Source organism: Sinohyriopsis cumingii, chromosome 18 (assembly GCF_028554795.1).
Source record: "Sinohyriopsis cumingii isolate HCF-2022 chromosome 18, ASM2855479v2, whole genome shotgun sequence".
Classification (NCBI taxonomy): domain Eukaryota; kingdom Metazoa; phylum Mollusca; class Bivalvia; order Unionida; family Unionidae; genus Sinohyriopsis; species Sinohyriopsis cumingii.
Window position 1 is genome coordinate 48,266,853 of NC_142978.1, and position 18,798 is coordinate 48,285,650.

An 18,798-nucleotide genomic window follows, 5' to 3' on the forward strand; every position below is an offset into this window, starting at 1 on the left:
CGTTTAGCCAAACATGGGGACATGTTATCTGTCCTGTCTAAAGCTTCTCCACCCCTACGAAAAAAACTCATTCAAACGGCCTCCAAAGAGGTCATCGATACCGTGTGCGAATGTTGTTTGAACGTTTTGAAAGGCACGATCCCTTTGTCCAAACACCAGAAACAATGCTTAAGCAAGCATCGTCACGTTCTTCGCCAAATGGTTCGAAAGAAAATTCCCATTCGTCAAAAAAAGAAGATGTTGGTTCAACGTGGAGGCATTTTGCCTCTCTTGTTAGGTCCCATACTGAAAGGAGTCTTGGGAACCATGTTGGGAGGACTGGTGGGAGCAAGATAAAAAGGCCTTCGGAAGTCCCAAGATCTCAGAATCCACCCCTGACAACCCCATGGAAGGACGAAAACTAGCTTTAGTGCCTTACAAACGATGGATGGAATACCATCGGTGGCAAGAACAACACACCCCGCATTTACCTCCCAATCCCAATTTGAGCGAGATGTCCCAGTTACAACACGAATTGCAGTCCTTGATGGATCGCCAAGATTTGTCCGAAACAGAAAAATCGCAAAAGTACGGTCAACTCTTGCAACGACTGCAACTCTTTCACCAGAAAGCTTTAGACGAAACAGCTCTACCCACTCTGAAAGATTTTAAGACCTTGATGAAAAGTCCAGCACCAGTACCAGTACCAGTACCAGTACCAGTGACCAAGACAGAAAAAGGAGAAGAAGAAGAAGGGTTTCAAACTCCACCAGAAAAAGTACGCAAGTTAACAACACCACCTACCTCCAGAATTGGATGGATTAAAAAGATGATGGCCACCCCTTCTTCATCACAAGAGAAAAAGAAAGTGAAGACAGAAGTGAAGACAGAAGTGAAACAAGAACCGATATCCCCCGCTCAGACATCCTCCTCTTCAACACCTATTGCCGGTCGCACACGCAAAGCATTGCAATCTAAGAAAGTACCCCAAGAGAAAAAGAGTAGCATCCTCCAAGAGTGGGTGTCTTATTAACACACAAACACAAAAAATGGAAAAAGTCTTAGCCAGCATTTACTACGATCCCTCCCATCCTGCAGGTTACGCAGGAGTTCAAAAATTGTATCGTGCTGCCAAAACTCGACTGAAAAGTCTCCGTTACCTCAAGTGCAACGATGGTTACAAGAACAAGCTACCTACACTTTACACAAACCCATTCGACGCAAGTTTGCCAGAAGTCGCACCCGAGTGGAAGGCATCGATCATCAATGGCAAGCCGATTTAGCCGATGTCTCTCATTTGGCCAGCTACAATCGTGGCTACAAATATTTGTTTTGTGTCATCGACGTCTTTTCCAAATTTGCCTGGGTCGTGCCCTTGACTTCCAAATCGAGCAGCGAGTTAGTGCGAGCCCTGCAACGAGTGTTGAAACAAAGCGGTCGTCACCCTCTTCGATGGCAAACGGACAAAGGCACCGAATTTCTGAACCAAGCTTTCCAAAAAGAATTAAAGAAACGTAACATTCATTTTTTTTACCACCGAGAATCCCGAAACCAAAGCCAGCATCGTGGAACGTTTTCAACGCACTTTGAAAGAACGCATGTGGAAATATTTTACGCATCACCACGCTCTGAAGTACATCGACATCTTACCGCACCTGGTGCAAGCGTACAACCAATCTTACCATCGAAGCATCGGACGTGCCCCGCAAGACTTGACTCCCGAGAACGAAGTGCTGGTGTTTGAGCGTCTGTTCGGTACGTCCCCGACGAGGGCTGTCCTCAAGAAAAGTGGAGAGTTGGCTGTAGGAGATTGGGTGCGCATTGGCAAAACCAAACGCACTTTCGACAAAGGTTACTTACCTAACTGGACAACCGAATTGTTTCGCGTCACTGGACGAGTGCATGGTCGTCATCCTGCCGTCTATAAATTGGAAGACATGAACGGAGAAGTGCTCAAAGGAACGTTTTATTTGCCCGAGTTACAACGTGTCACCAAAAAGAAGACGACGTGTACGACATCGAAAGCATTCTCGAACGCAGACCCCGTAAAGTGGGTAAACGACGTGTCAAAGAAGTCAAAGTACGTTGGAAAGGATATCCACCCAGTTTTGATTCTTGGATCGACGCTTCGCAAGTCATCGACTATAAAAAGAAGTGACCATCATGCCCTTTCACACAGCAGACGCAGCTACGTCAACCACTCCTTCTTCACCCGGTTCTTCTGTGCAAGATTTACAAAAACAACCCTTGTGGGTGTGGTGTGGAGAACGTGTGCCTAAAACGCAAATCGTCTTTTTCTGCCAAATCTTCGTGGTGTATTGTGTCATCGGGGCAGCCATCGCCAATTTGAGTTTGCAACAAGGAGACAAACAATTGTGGACCATTTTATTGAGCAGTTGCATCGGTTACCTGCTTCCCAATCCCTCCCTGAAATTCTCCTCGAACGGGAACCTTGTGTCCAGTGCCAGTGCCAGTCACCACTCCAACAACAACCAGAACCCCATTTTGGGCGGAGACACGCCTCTGACGTCCAGTAATAACCCCTCGGACAGCCACAGAACTCTGGAATTATGAGTCACGAAAACCAATTTTACTTAACCTTACCCAGTGACAGTTCCATGGAGGTGTTTCCCCACAACACGTTGTGCTGTTACACGGCCAAATTACCTCAGGCCATCCCCTTAGATCACGAAGCCCATTGGGAAGTGGCTTTAGTAGAAATGATTCACCCGACCCAAGTCCTCAATGTCCTTCCCAATCAAAATTTTTTTAAGGTGGAAGTTAATGACGAGCAATTGCAACAGGAATTGAATAAGAGAACCATATCTGACATTAAAACCTATAATGAGAAAACTAAAACGTGGACTTACCACTTGTCCATTCTCCCAGGCTATTATTTTAGTGGTCATCATTTGGTCAGCACCATAGCCTCCAGGTTTAATGGCGTGTTTGGGAAAGCTTTTGAGCATGTCAACAACAAAAGTGTCACCATGGAGTACCACAAAGTAGCTCGTCGCTTCTCGATGAAATTTGACCGGAGTAAAATCATGTCCATTTCATTTTGTCCTGAATTGTTTGACATGTTGGGCGGAGACATGGAGATGAGAAAGAAATTTGATCAAAAAGGTGAGCAAGTAATCATTTACGACAACGAGTCTTTTGCCAAGTTTTTTCGTACCCCGGTAGAACTGAACCAAGGACTGAATTTGATATTTGTGTATTCCGATGTGGTGGAATACAACGTGGTGGGACACACCTCCGTGCCGTTACTGCGTGTCATTCCTTTCAAAGTGGATTCTGCCACGAACGCTGACGAGGAAGGTGGAAACACTTACCACGTCCACCGCGAATTTGTCCATCCTCACTATTTGCGTGTCAGCAAGTCGTATTTGGACACGGTCAACATTACTATAAAAGGAGATTTGGGACAAAATATTCGATTCACCAAAGGAAAAGTCACGGTGAAACTCCATTTTCGAAAACGGTTTTCTCACGACTCATAAGTCATGTATCCAGTGTACCGAGGGGTTGCTCGACAGCGAGGACACGGTTTAGGAGACATGTTAAAATCGGCCTTTTGTTCGGTGGCCCCGGTGTTGAAACCGATGCTGACACGCGGATTGCACGCCTTGAAAGATGCGTCACTGACGCAAGGCAAAGAATTTCTCCAAAATGTCATCATCGACAAACAAAACCCTAAAGAAGCCTTCATGAGGGCAGGCAAAAATGTCTTGCTGAAAACGGGTAAAGACATTTTAAGCCGACGAGACACACCGATAAATGCCCTGCACGCTACCGAGTCAGGCATTCAGCAAGGACAAGGCAGAAAGAGACGACGACGAAGAAAACACCCTTTCACCAGACTTCAAGCGAGAAAGGCCAAGAAAAGAAGAACCGTTCGAGACTTAGACGTTTTCGATTATTTAGAAAGAACAGAACAAAATGATGCACCGAGAGTCTTGCGCTTGTTCCAAGACGGAACTGGATCTGTTTGCCATGCCCCCCACCATGATGACGATGCAAGAATCCCAGTGGGTGGAATTTCACCCCGTCTCCTCATTGACCGATTCCGCTCCCATCGAGTTTGAAATCAAAGGACAGCCCGAAGATTACATCGATCTGAATAGCAGTTACTTGTACTTGAAAGTTCAAGTTCTAGATAAGGATGATGATAAAGTAGATGACAGTGAGAATATAGCTCCCGTCAACAATTTCATGCATTCCTTGTTCAGCTCAGTGGATTTGTACTTGAATAACAAACTAGTCAGCAGCAGCATGGATACTTACCCTTACCGTGCCTACCTGGAAAATCTCTTGACGTACGGAATAGATGCCAAGGATACTCATCTCAATGCCTGTGTGCTGTGGGAACCTGACGAAGCGACCAAGTTTGACGCATTGGATGGAAGCAATTCCGGCTTTCAGCAAAGAGAAAGCAAAATCGTAGATAAGAAGAGTTTAGAACTGATGGATCGTTTGCATTTGGACATGTGGTTGCAAGAGAAATATTTGCTGAACGGGGTCAATGTTCGCTTGAGACTGAATCGCAGCAGTACCGCTTTCCATTTGTTGGCTGATCCTGCTAAGGCTCCTAAAAGCAAAATCGAAGAGGCCAAACTCTACGTACGACGCGTGGAAGTGTTACCCAAAGTGGGAAACGAAATCAGTCAAACGTTGAGCAGAACGACCGCCAAGTATCCCATCCGACGTGTGGAAGTGAAAACGTTCACCATTCCCAAGGGACAGCATTCTATGATCGAAGATCATCTGTTTCAAGGACAGTTACCCAAGCGTTTAATCCTTGGTATGGTCTCGAATTCAGCCTTCAACGGAGCCTCCGCTGAAAATCCTTTCAACTTTCAACACTTCAACGTGAAGAAAATCGAAGTCAGTCGCGATGGCAAGACCTTGTGTACCCGACCTTTCGAACCTGACTTTAGTGATAAGAAGATGAATTACTTGAGATCATACTTGTCCTTGTACGAAGCCACCGGCCAGTTAGGAACCAACACCAGTCACGGAATTACGTACGACGATTACGCAGGAGGCTATGCTTTGTGGGCTTTCGATTTCACTCCAGACCAGGGCAGCGACGAGGGACATTTCCACCCTATAAAATCTGGCCAGATTCGTGTGGAACTTCAGTTTGCAAAAGAACTACCAGCGACAGTGAACGTCATCCTGTATGCCGAATTCGATAATACCACAGAAATCAACAGTTTGAGAGAAGTCATTCTAGATTATTAGAAGCCATGGAAGACTGTTATCCCTCTTTACCTAGTGGAGAAACTTTGGACATGAAATGTGAGGAGACCGTGGAAAAAGAAGAAGTGATCATGATGAAATCGAGATGGCCAGAACAAGAAGCCCATTTAGTCTCCTGTTTTGCCAAACACTTGGTCGACAAAATGACGGAATTGATCAAGAAAAATTGTTATGGATGTCAAAACGATCATCCCAGTCAAATTCAACACGATAAATGCCTAATGTTAAGTCAAGAAGAAAAATTGGACGAGTATCTGGACGAAGCTTTGAGTCTCATCTCGAACAAAGACGTGTTGCATCAGTGGTATAAAGACTTGCGTGAACATTCTTGTCCACCATTAACCACTCAAGAGATCCATCGTATCGAAGCTCTCCTGAATCAGAGTGAGGAAACAGAACGAATAACCGTTTATTCGTCAGACATTTTCAAGCAAAAAGTCAGGATCGAATTGACGACTTATTATTACCTGTGAAGAAGAAGAAAAAAAGTATTCACAAAACATGGATACCTGGGAACTTTATTACCTTTTGAACCACAGTTCGTATACAGCTTCTTGGAATCCTGTCGTCTGTGCTAAAGATGAACTCCCTCATCGCAAACCTAAAGACCATCAAGCTTACGTGATCAACACGGACGACAGTCATCTCCCAGGAACCCACTGGGTAGCCGTCTACTTTCCTCAAGAAGGATGTGTGGAATATTTCGATTCGTACGGATTGCCACCTTTGGAAGACGATATCATCGACTTTATGAGAAGAAATGCTCAGACTACCCGATTCAATAACGTGAAATTACAAGGCACAGATTCCTTGGTGTGTGGACAGTACTGTGTGTATTTTCTGCATCATCGCAGCCTGGGCTATTCCTTAGAACATTTAGTGACTCATTTTGATCCTCGTTCTTCTGCTAGAAACGATGTGAAAGTAGATCGATGGTTTTGTGACCATTATGCTTATCTTTTTTCTCAAGCTAGGAAACGTAGTGTCCATCAATGGCCTAATGATTTCCAACAGTGGAAATCACAATTTCATTCACAACGTTTCCAGCCCTGTTTAAAGTGGACTGTAAATTGAGAAAAAAAAATGTTTGTGATTTGAAAAAAAAAATTGTTTGATGTCATCATGTTGGATTATTGTTAAAAATGTTAGAGTTGTTGTTTAGTGTTAAGTGATTATTGAATAAAAAATGTTGTGTTTTGAAAAAAATGCCTTTGTCTTTTGTTTAGCCATAAGAATGTTGGATTGATGCTCTTTCATTTCTTACTATCCCTCTCATGACACTCACTGAACGTTGCGGCTCGAAAACCGTGTGGGGGATGTTTTCCTTCACGTCCGTGCTTTGACTTTAAGAACCGGGGTTGTTTCGAGTCTAACCATCCATTGTCGACTCATCCTCCTAAGAAGATGTGCTCCAAACTAGCTAAGCTCAACGAAGCCTACGTGAATTTGCATAGGGTCAGACACAGTCTGATACCGAAGCCAGAAGAAATAGAGAATGTGAGAATGTTAAAAGTCACTGAAGACCTGATAGAAGAGCTCTTCAGAGAAGAAATGAACAGGGAAAAAGAAGAATGGACAGAGAAGTACAGACTTCAGAGACAGCAGCAACAGCAGCAACAGCAGCAGCAGCAGCAGCAACCTGAAGCTGACAGAGGCTTTGTCGATTGTCGTATCGACACCAAAGAGTTCTTCTTCTCTTTCCGAAGAAGCAGACCTATCGCCAGAAAGTCTATCCTCAGAGGACATCGCATTCTTAGAAACTAAAAAAGATTGCCATAGCAAACAAAAAAAACCAGCCCTTTTCAGGGCTACCCAATGCTCTAGAAAAGAAATAACCATCCATTTGCCAATGTGAGTAGGTAGAGTAGTGTGAATATAAACACTAACTCTTTTTTAAAAAATGTGAGGGTATGCGTTTGTGTGTTTGTAAGTGCTCAAGTAAGTTGGTATGGATAGTAGATTAAAATAATGTTATTTTTGGTGTTTGAGGTGTAGATTTTGGGTAAGATTGGATTGATTTGCGTATGTAAATAGTCTATTGAAGTGATTTATAAAAAATTTTAAAATAGTGATGGGTAGCATAAAAAAGTGAGTGAGTGTTTCTTTTAGGTCCGCGCGTTGTTGTTTTTGGTCATGATCTAGGTAAGATCAATTTTATGTTTTTAGGGGGATGTTTTCCTTCACGTCCGCCCTTTCACTATAAATTGAAACTCGTTCGGCAGTCTAGCTACCCTTGTTGATTAATCAACACCAAAAATGAACACGAGACTGTCTAAACTGTTGGAACTTCATGTGCATCTGGAATATGCCAGGCGCATATTAAATGAACTGGCCGCGGAAGCCATTGTGGAAGAGGGAAGGATAAGAGAGGAGGAGGAAAGAAGAAACAAAGAAGAGGAGGAGAGAAGATACAAAGAAGAGGCGGAGAGAAGAAACAAAGAAGAGGAGGAGGAAAAGGAGAGAAGAAGAAATTTCAGAATCCCAGAAACCGAAAATTGGGATTCTGAAGCCACATATCCTGCCTCTGCTCTCTCCCCCAAAAAAGTAAAAAGTAACTGGGGAACAAGATGTGTATGTGGCGCCAGGCCTGGAAGGTGCCACCATTAACCAGGTGTCGATGAAGTTAAAAAAAACAGCCCTTTTCAGGGCTACCCAATAATCAAGAAAAGAAATAACCATCAATTTGCCAATGTGTGTAGGCAGAGTAGTGTGAATATAAAGACTAACTCTTTTTTCATAGTGAGAGTGTATGTGTTTGTGTGTTTGTGTTTGTAACTGCTCGCGTAAGTTTGTGTGAATGGTAGATTATGGGTTTCTTTATTGTTTCTTAGCGTATGTGGAGAGTATAGTTAGGGTTTTATGATATGAAATGAGAAAGTAGGGGTATGTTTTCCTTCACGTCCGCGCGTTGTTTGGTCATGATCTAGGTAAGATCAATTTTATGTTTTAGGGGGATGTTTTCCTTCACGTTCGCGCTTTCACTATAAGAACCCACAAAGTTTGATGTTGGAACCATTCTAAGGAATAACTGAGAGAAAATGACTCAAGTATCAGTTCTATTTAATCTATTGAGAGACATCTATTTTTGGATAATGGATGTAGAATATGTTGTAGGAAGAATAGAAGAGGAATGGAGGCATGGAGATATGAAAGACTTTGTAACCAGTCAAGTTCAAGGCCTAAAGACAGCAAGAGATATCATAGCAGGGATGATTGAAGAAGAAGTCAATAAGTCAAGAGGCTTCATTAACCCACCTTACTTCAGAGTGGGAAGTTTGAAGGAATCACTGGATAATGTCATCCAAGTCCGGTGCTTCCTAGAAAAGATATTATACTGGACAGAGTGGAGGAATGTAAAATGGGGGTTGGACAAGGTGAAGAAAGGGGAAGATCTGATGAGAAAAGTAATGGAGGAAGAAGTAGAGAAGATTAAAAAGAAATGAAGGGAAGAAAGAAAAGATGTGGAAAACAAAAAGAAAAAGAAGAGTTTGAGCGGCTTAACAACAATTGGATGAAAATCCAAAACAAGTTCCGAGCCATGGGTCACCCGGACTGGATGCCGGAAACAGAAAGGAAGAAGAAGAAAGGAATGATGGAAAAAATAAGAGGATAGTGGAAGAAGTTAAGGAGTTAGAAGCAGAAGAAGAAGAAGAAGAAGAAAAACCCAAAGGCCCTTTTGAGGGCCCCCATATTTCTCGAAAAGAGAATGACTTTTCAATTGCCTACCCCTTTTTTAAAAATTTAAAAAAAAAAAAATCCCATATTTAACAAAAAAAATCCCATGTTAAATTCCCCTTGTACGTATATTGACCTACGATTTATTCCCATGTTAATTTCCCTTGTACGTAGAGTGTCCCACGATTTTTCGCCATGTTAAATTTCCATTGTACGTAGAGTGTCCCAGGGGTGTTTTTAATGCTAATTCCCATTGTACGTAGGGTATCCCACGTTACTACTTATGTATACAATGTCACAGACAGTTACCTAATGATATGTATACAATGTCAGTTAGGCACTTACCTAATGATATGTATACAATGTTACAGACAGTTACCTAGTGGTATGTATACAATGTCAGTTAGACAGTTACCTGATATGTATATAATGTCAGACAGTTACCTAATGAGGTAGATCCATTAAAACTAATAAGGTGATATAGCGATAATGAGCTAGATCCATTCAAACTAACAAAGTGATATAGCGATAATGAGGCAGGTCCATTAAAACTAATAAGGTGATATAGCGATAATGAGGCAGGTCCATTAAAACTAATAAGGTGATATAGCGATAATGAGCTAGATCCATTCAAACTAACAAAGTGATATAGCGATAATGAGGCAGGTCCATTAAAACTAATAAGGTGATATAGCGATAATGAGCTAGATCCATTAAAACTAATAAGGTGATATAGCGATAATGAGGTAGATCCATTCACACTAACAAAGTGATATAGCGATAATGAGCTAGATCCATTACAACTAATAAGGTGATATAGCGATATTGAGCTAGATCCATTAAAACTAATAAGGTGATATAGCGATAATGAGGTAGGTCCATTAAAACTAATAAGGTGATATAGCGATAATGAGCTAGATCCATTCAAACTAACAAAGTGATATAGCGATAATGAGGCAGGTCCATTAAAACTAATAAGGTGATATAGCGATAATGAGCTAGATCCATTAAAACTACTAAGGTGATATAGCGATAATGAGGTAGATCCATTCAAACTAACAAAGTGATATAGCGATAATGAGCTAGATCGATTACAACTAATAAGGTGATATAGCGATATTGAGCTAGATCCATTAAAACTAATAAGGTGATATAGGGATAATGAGCTAGATCCATTAAAACTAATAAGGTGATATATCGATAATGAGCTAGATCCATTAAACTAATAAGGTGCTATAGCGATATTGAGCTAGATCGATGCAAAATACTAAGGTCCTGATTGCATAAGTTTGTTACCCTTCCGGAAATGATATTTCTGATCCAATTCTTGACACAACTTGCAATATGGATTTATATCATCAAGATCTTGGGTGGATTTAATAATGAGCGTTACCCATTCATATTAATTTTTGAATATATGTTGGTATCATCGACATCTTGTACAATTTTGATTGTGAATGAAATGCTACTTAATAATGCGTCGATCTTGCACCTGACTGGCTGAGCTCGTCAACACTCCGATTGTTATCCACCTTGAAATATTGGCTTAGGTCTTTAACTTTGGTTCAGTTTGATAATGAATAAGATCCACGCATATTAATGAGCTTGCATCCCATTGGCTGAACTTACTACATTGGATGCCTTATTTATAATCTGATTTCGATTAGACTTGGAATATGTGCATTTATCACTAGTATCTTGAAGTGTTTTACTAATGAGAGAGATCGGTACATTATTCATTAGGCTATCTTGCATCTAATTGGCTCTACTTCTTAAGCCATATGATTGATCGGTTGGATTTATGAATAAACAATATCAATTATACCTTTATCCTTTGAGATGATTTTTTTTTAATCATGATATAGTAAAATAGATCAAATCAACATGATAACAAGTTTTGGAGACAGTTTACAGAGCACGTGTACTTACATTACTACAGTGCTGTCCAACCTTTTTTGACACCACGGACCACTGAAAAATGCTTTTCTTGAAGCCGAGGGCCGCAGCAGAAAACTGAAAAGCAACGACTGTATAGCTGCTCGAGCTCTGGCGGGCCTTTTAAAATCAGCCCGCGGGCCGTGGGTTGGACAGCATTGCATTACTACATTAGTCTGCTTCGTAAAACATTCAACTGTTACGTTATGTGAGACAGTTGAGTGACATCAAGTCCATTTGGATCTCTTGTTTAATTATGAATTTAAACCGCCGTGAAACTTTAAAATATTATGTGACAGCTGTGTGCCCCACAGGATTTTTGTAATAGCAACTGTTTCCCTCATCAGCTACACTGCTTACCTGAAGTTGAGCACAAGGCATAGAAAAAATACCAAATACAAAGTTTCTGAAAACTTTCACACTGCGGTCAAGGTAATGAACGAGGCTGCCGTTGCTATTGTTGGTGCATCCTCTGCTGCGGCTACTACTGTTATAACGGTCATAGCGACGATGACATCGACTGCTACTACTACTACTATAACGGTCATAACGACGATGACAACGACTGCAACTACTACTGTTATAACGGTCACGGTCATAACGACGATGACAACGACTGCTACTACTACTGTTATAACGGTCATAACGACGATGACAACGACTGCTACTACTACTGCTATAACGGTCATAAAGACGATGACAACGACTGCTGCTACTACTGCTATAATGGTCATAACGACGATGACAACGACCACTACTACTACAAATATGACTGTGGCTACACTGGTCAACAGTGAAATCATTACTGACTTGAAAAGGCCCTAATCTGTAGTATTTTGGTGTGCCGAACACGAATATAACCGTGAAAAATTTGTATTGGCTCTCGTTTTGAAGATATTCATATACCTCATTTTCTATGTTTCACTGTGTAAATTTCTCCAGTAGGACTGCAGCAACATCCGGAATAATGATGTAACATTGCATAATACCATCATGCTCACATCATCCACAGTTGATTGCATCATTTTCTGATGCAATGCAATACTAATGCCATGCGGCTGCTGAAGTAAGTTGACGTCAGCAGTGTACTATACATGTGTAGGCCTATTATACTAATGCCAGGCGGCTGCTGAAGCTGACGTAAGCAGTGTACTATATAAAGCCCAATCAGATAGGTTCAGCATTTAAAATATTTTAGACGTTGTGCGAGACAGTTCAAGCTACTGTTACATAAAACTTATTATTTTATCCATTTACGTACAATAAAGAACAGTAATGCCTCGAAAGTGTGTTAATACCGCGGACAATTTTTGCTATATTTGTGGGGAAGTGACATTTGCCAACCAGAAGAAAAGTATCAATTCTCAAGTGAAGAAGGCATATCATCTTTACTTCGGATGCAAGGTTGGTGACCAAGACAAGCCTTGGGCTCCGCATATATGCTGTGCTACATGTACAACACAGCTTTCACAGTGGTTGAATTGCAAAAGGTCATCAATGCCGTTTGCAGTCCCAATGGTGTGGAGAGAGCCAAGCAACCACCTAAATGACTGTTACTTCTGCTTGGTTCCTCCTCTTTCCGGCGGAATAACGAAGCGAAAGAAGTCGAGAATAGTCTACCCAAACATTCCGTCTGCATTGAGACCAGTTCCACATGGTGAGGGACTTCCTATTCCAGAACCTCCAGCAGAATATTCTCTTGATTCATCTGACGAAGACAAAGGTGAGTCGACCTGTTCTTCTCCTGGTCCATCAGCATGCAGTGATCCAGATTTTCACTGTGGTGCATCATCAAGCCCACACAGAATAACACAGGAAGAACTAAATGACCTGATTCGTGATTTGGACTTATCAAAGAACAAGGCAGAATTGCTAGGATCAAGACTCCAACAATGGAATCTTCTAGAAGAAGATGTCACAATTACTGCATATCGAAAGCGCCACCAGCAATTGGAGCCTTTCTTCAGAAAGGAAAGTAATCTGATATTCTGTTCCGATATTGAGGGCCTCATGAATGCTTTAAAAATCACTCATGACCCACAAGAATGGAGACTATTTGTGGACTCTTCGAAACTGAGTCTCAAGGCTGTGCTTTTGCACAATGGAAACATTCTTCCATCTATTCCAGTAGCGTATGCTGTCCACATGAAAGAGACATACGATAACTTAAGGCAGCTACTGAATTCCATTGAGTATAACAAGTACAGCTGGCACCTCTGTGGTGATTTGAAGGTAGTTGCCCTTTTAATGGGACTGCAGCAAGGATATACAAAATACATGTGTTTCTTATGCGAGTGGGATAGCCGAGCAAGGGAAATGCACTACATGAGGAAGGAATGGACTCACAGGCAGAATGTAGCCATTGGAGAGAAGAATATCCAAAACCCAGCTCTGGTTGAGGCTCAGAAAATCTTGCTACCACCCCTTCACATCAAACTAGGTTTGATGAAGAACTTCGTGAAAGCCATTGACCGGACTTTGCCAGCATTCCGATACCTGCATGAAAAATTCCCTCGACTCAGCGAAGCAAAGATTAAAGAGGGAGTTTTTGTGGGTCCTCAGATTCGAGAGCTTTTCAAAGATGACCGGTTCAACAACTTGCTGGAAGGTGACGCGAAACAAGCATGGAATGCTTTTCGCCTAGTTTCTACAAACTTCCTCGGAAATGTTAGGGCAGAAAACTATAAGGAACTAGTAGAAGACATGTTGATGAAGTATAAGAAACTTGGCTGCAATATGTCTCTAAAGATTCACTTCCTTCATTCCCATTTGGATTTCTTTCCTAGCAACTGTGGTATTGTTAGTGATGAACACGGCGAACGTTTTCATCAAGATATCGCAACAATGGAACAAAGATACCAGGGAAAATGGTCCACTACAATGCTGGCTGACTACTGCTGGACACTCCTCAGAGATGCTCCCGAACAGCTGTACAAGAGACAGGCGAAGAAATCTAAGATGTAGTCAATGACTTGATTTTTTATAGGTAGGCTATTACAGTTGACCTTTTACTATTGGAATGCATTTCGTTATGTAAACATTAATTTCTTGCAGATTACAAAAAAACTAGAGCCAATTTTGCAATTTGACTGTCATATTCGTGTTCAGCACATAAAAATTGATAAGAATTGACTAATTTTATTTCAGTAACATGACTTTTGTAAAAATTTGTTGTCCAGTGCTATCAATCACTATTCTATTTCCTTCAAAGGTAAGATATTTTTGTAATGACAAATTAATGCTGGATGTTATTCAGTTAATTTCATCAAATAACTATCAAGCAATGTCAAGATGAATAGCAATTATAGTACAAAGTTTTTGGTTTATATATATATATATATATATATATATATATATATATATATATATATATATATATATATATATATATATATATATATATATATACAGTGGAGCCTCGTTAATCCGGACTCCGTTTATCCGGAAACCTCGCTATCCGGACATAATTCAACGGGAACGGAATTCCTAAACGTTAATTTGCTCCGTTAATCAAGAAATCCGCGTTCCGGATCCGGAAATCAAAATCGGGGACCAAAGTGTAAAATTACATTAAAACTTGTCTCGATAATCCGGAAATAATCTGTCCAAAAATAAGAAAATTCGAAAAATCGTATGTGAAAATACAATCAGAAGAATAATACATAAAACACAGTAGTGAAACCCTTGAGAATCTATGGCCACTATCAATAACTAAGTAGCGTGACCATATTGTAACCAGCGATTGTATAAACAATGTCTGTTTTAGCTAGTCGCCGACGGGGGTGTTAATAATTAAATAGCGAAGCCCTTGACAATCTATGGCCACTATCCGTAATCAATGCAGATAGATCCGCCAAAGAATCCAGGCAAACAAAGGATACAGACTTCTTCAGGAAATTGACATAATAAATGTATGTACAGTACATACATGTACATGAACATAGTGTGATGTGTTCGATGTGTTAATTGTCTAAACTTCTATTTACTGTATATGTACGTACAAGCCATGTTATAACAATGTGAAATAAACACAAATTAATAGATGTATTCATTAATTTATTTCAACCATTATTGAATATACAGTACATTACATTTAAAGCTAGCATATACATGTACAGGGGCCCCGAGTGGCCGAGTGGTCTAAAGCGCTCGCCGTTCCGGATCACTGCCATCTCACCTCTGTCTGCGTGGGTTCGAGTCCAAGGCTCGGCTAGCGTGGGTACGTGGGAAAGCCTGCCAGTAGCTTCTCGTAGGTCGGTGGTTCTTCCCTGGGTTTACCAGGGTTCTTCCTCCACCAATTATACTGGCCGCCATGTATAGCCTATCTTGTGCTGAAAAATGGCGTTAAACCCTAGAACAACAACTACATGTACATATATACGGTGTGATGATATCGTAAAATAAAAAATGTGCATGATTCAATTATCCGGAAAACTCGTTAATCCGGACATATTCGCTGGGAACGAATGTGTCCGGATTAACGAGGCTCCACTGTATATATATATATATATATATATATATATATATATATATATATATATATATATATATATATATATATATATATATATATATATATATATATACTGACGGGTATTTCTGTGCACGTAAGCTTTCCGTCGCCAATATTAAAGACAAACGCTTACCGAATTCGACCGATTGATGAGAATAAAATACAGCAATGAGGCAATTGTCACCAGGATATTCTGTTCAAAATATTATTAATTTTGGACACACGGGATACCACCCCATTGTTTTCATGACTCGCGATATGTCGGCATATTCTGCGCACGGTCTTCAAAATATGTAATGTTTATCCAACGGACTATAGAAATGAAATACATTACTTTGGACTGTTTCTGTCAGCAGTTCAGTCGAGTAATTAGGTCAGGTTTATAGATAGTTTTACAAAATTCAACGTAACAATGCCAATAAATGGCAAGAGATATTATACAAACTAAACCGATCTTGTAAAAAAGTAGTGAAGTTCGACATTTTATACAAAAATAAGCTATAATGTGAAAGAGAAACAACAACGAATAGGATGTAATGTGTTTACAACGCCTTGTTTATGGGGAAAAAGTACTAAATAATTTAGAAACAGACTATACGCCAGGGAATTTCTTGAGAACCCCGTTCTAGCGGCAAGTTGACACGTTGGGAAGCAGACGATTTTGTAGGTATGGGGCAACTTCTTGCAAAATCGGAAACTTGGATTAAGATGCAGAATTTTTTGAAGGTATACATTTCCATCTTTTATATAATGTATTTATTTGTACTATTCTTAAAGATACATAGTAAATATGATTTTCTGGGTTACAGGTTTAAGAAGGTCATAGAGTGGGTCTTCATGTTGACATTTAGAAATCACATTTTCATATACATTTCGAGTCGAAATGTGGGATAATTTTTGTAGACTTTATGAATTCACATATCACATTTCTTTATTAAAGTACGATCGTTCTTTCTTGATACAAAATGGATTTTTGACCCAAAATAATACGTGGTCCAATGTTTACAGAAATGACGTATCTTTGCGCAGAATTTCCGACGCGCAGCATGGTGGTATCCCGTACCCGCTCTTTGATTACAGTCCAATACACTACCTATACAATCCAGCACCCGCTTCTTGATTATTATGCTCACATCCCTATCATCCAACGAAAAGGGTAGGAACGTTTATATACACATATTCATACAAACATATTATCACATAAAATGGGTAGAATGTAGCAAAAGGGAATTAAACAGATAGACACATTTACATGCACACATATCGTCACACACAAGGGTTGGGAATGTTTAAAGAAACGCTAATATACCTTTATATACAAACATCCACTGTCAAAATGGAAGGGGTAAAGGGTTTCTAAGTTTTAGTTGTCAGCATAATAGACCAACAAACACACACACATAAACAATGTTTTTACAACTGAGAGTTGTATCTCTCTTTTCTAGAGATCTGTAAGCCTATGAATGTATAGCTTCAAACGGAGTTTTAATGTAGCTTTAAAAAATTTTCAGTCATATCGCTACGATGTCTGCAGTGTGACAGTTTATAGTGATGTCTAGCACTGGGGCATCATGCCGCAGACATGTAGCATGATGTCCCACCCAGTCACATTTTCCTGACACCAGGCTGACCAGTTCTAACACTAACCTCTTAATGCTGAGCGCCAAGCGATGCAGCTGTTAGTACCATTTTTGTAAGTCTTTGGTATGACTCGACCGGGGATCGAACCCACGACCTCCCGCATCCAAGGCGGACGCTTTAACCACTAGGCCACCGGAGCAGTATCAAAAGGGTAGTAGTGTTTATGCACTCCATACCTACCTACATACCAACATGCTATCATATCAGAGTAGGAGTATTTATGGACACACTACCATACCATCACACAAACATAATATACAACCACAAGGAAGAGACGTACCTACACAAAACTGGCAATGATTCAAGGCTGATAAAGTGTAACGTGAGATTAGAGCTCCAGTCTTATGTAATGTGTCATTTTGGCCGTCTATACAAACATCAAAGAACTATATTGACCTTCATCCTGACTCGTTGTCTATTTTGAACATTTACTGCAAGCATAGTGTACAGAAAGTAGCATTTGTAGATCATTCTTTCGCAATAATAGAGAGAAACATTGATTTCAACACATTTATTTACTAATATCGAGTAGTGGCTAACGTTTACTGTTACTCGCACATGTCGTTTCTTACTGACTGACCTACCTACATGAAAAGCATCTTTACCTTTAGGTCCAGTGAGCAAAGTACACACAAGAAAACATTATAAAATGAACACTGTAGCAGCAGAGGGACTGAGCCCACCAACCTTAAAGTCAAATAGGACCATCTATCAAAAACCTTTCCGATAGAAGGTCTTATTTCGCAAAATAAACCCTTCTAGCCAGAAACTATGATGACTAAATCCTCTTTTCTGGCCGGAAGGGTTATTTCGACAACGATAACCCCCGCTATAAAAAATAGTTTCTTCGCGGGGTGACGTCGACTGCGGTCGGTGGTGTAGTCCCTCTGCTGCTAATCATTTTAGGATTTTTAGTTAAAAAATGTATCTAACCCAACTCGGTATCGTGTCCGAGGATCATGTAAATTTATCGTCACAAACCCGTGTGGTTTTCGTTGAGCATGACTAAAGAAATTTTTAGATTTATTGAGGTCCATGTCACCACTGCACCAAGTCTGATGAATATTTCTCAGCGTGTGTGCGTCAACTCCGTTAAACACCGCAAGAACGTTACAATTATCTCTGATTACTTTTGGAATTTGTGTATACCGTTGAGTCACATAAATGACATCAGTGTTTTTATGACGCCCACGGGAAAATATTCTCGCAGGGTTTGTTTGTTTATCCAGCATGACATCATCGTACACTACTAGATTATTAATTGATCCATCGATGTCATCAATGCCGGGTGCATCATTTATGTCAGTTATGAATTCAACTACGTTTTCGTCGGTCTCAGAAATGCTTGCATTTCCAGTGATTGTTTTTGCACTCTCGTTAAAATCTTTTAGCACTTGATAACATCGCTGATCGTCCACAGACGGGGCAATCAAATATAATTTATCCCACTTCATTATCAAATTCAACAACAGCTGTGTTTTACCCGACCCAGATGGACCTATGATAATCATTCGAACAGAATTTGGTAGCACTGAGTTATGCTTGATTGGCTCTCGTCGCTTTGTCGCGGAAAAGTCAGTGATTTCCATTAGATATATCATAAAATAATATGGATTTATATTGTGTGAAATGCCGAGCACGTACCCCAACTACGGATACGACAACAATTACAACAAAAAATAATCGACAAGCGCTCACGGGTAAGTGTGAACGATGCGGCACAAAAAAATTTAGATTTATTTTAAAAAAAGCGGAGGTGATATCGCAGCCAAGTTAACAGCGCTGCCAGG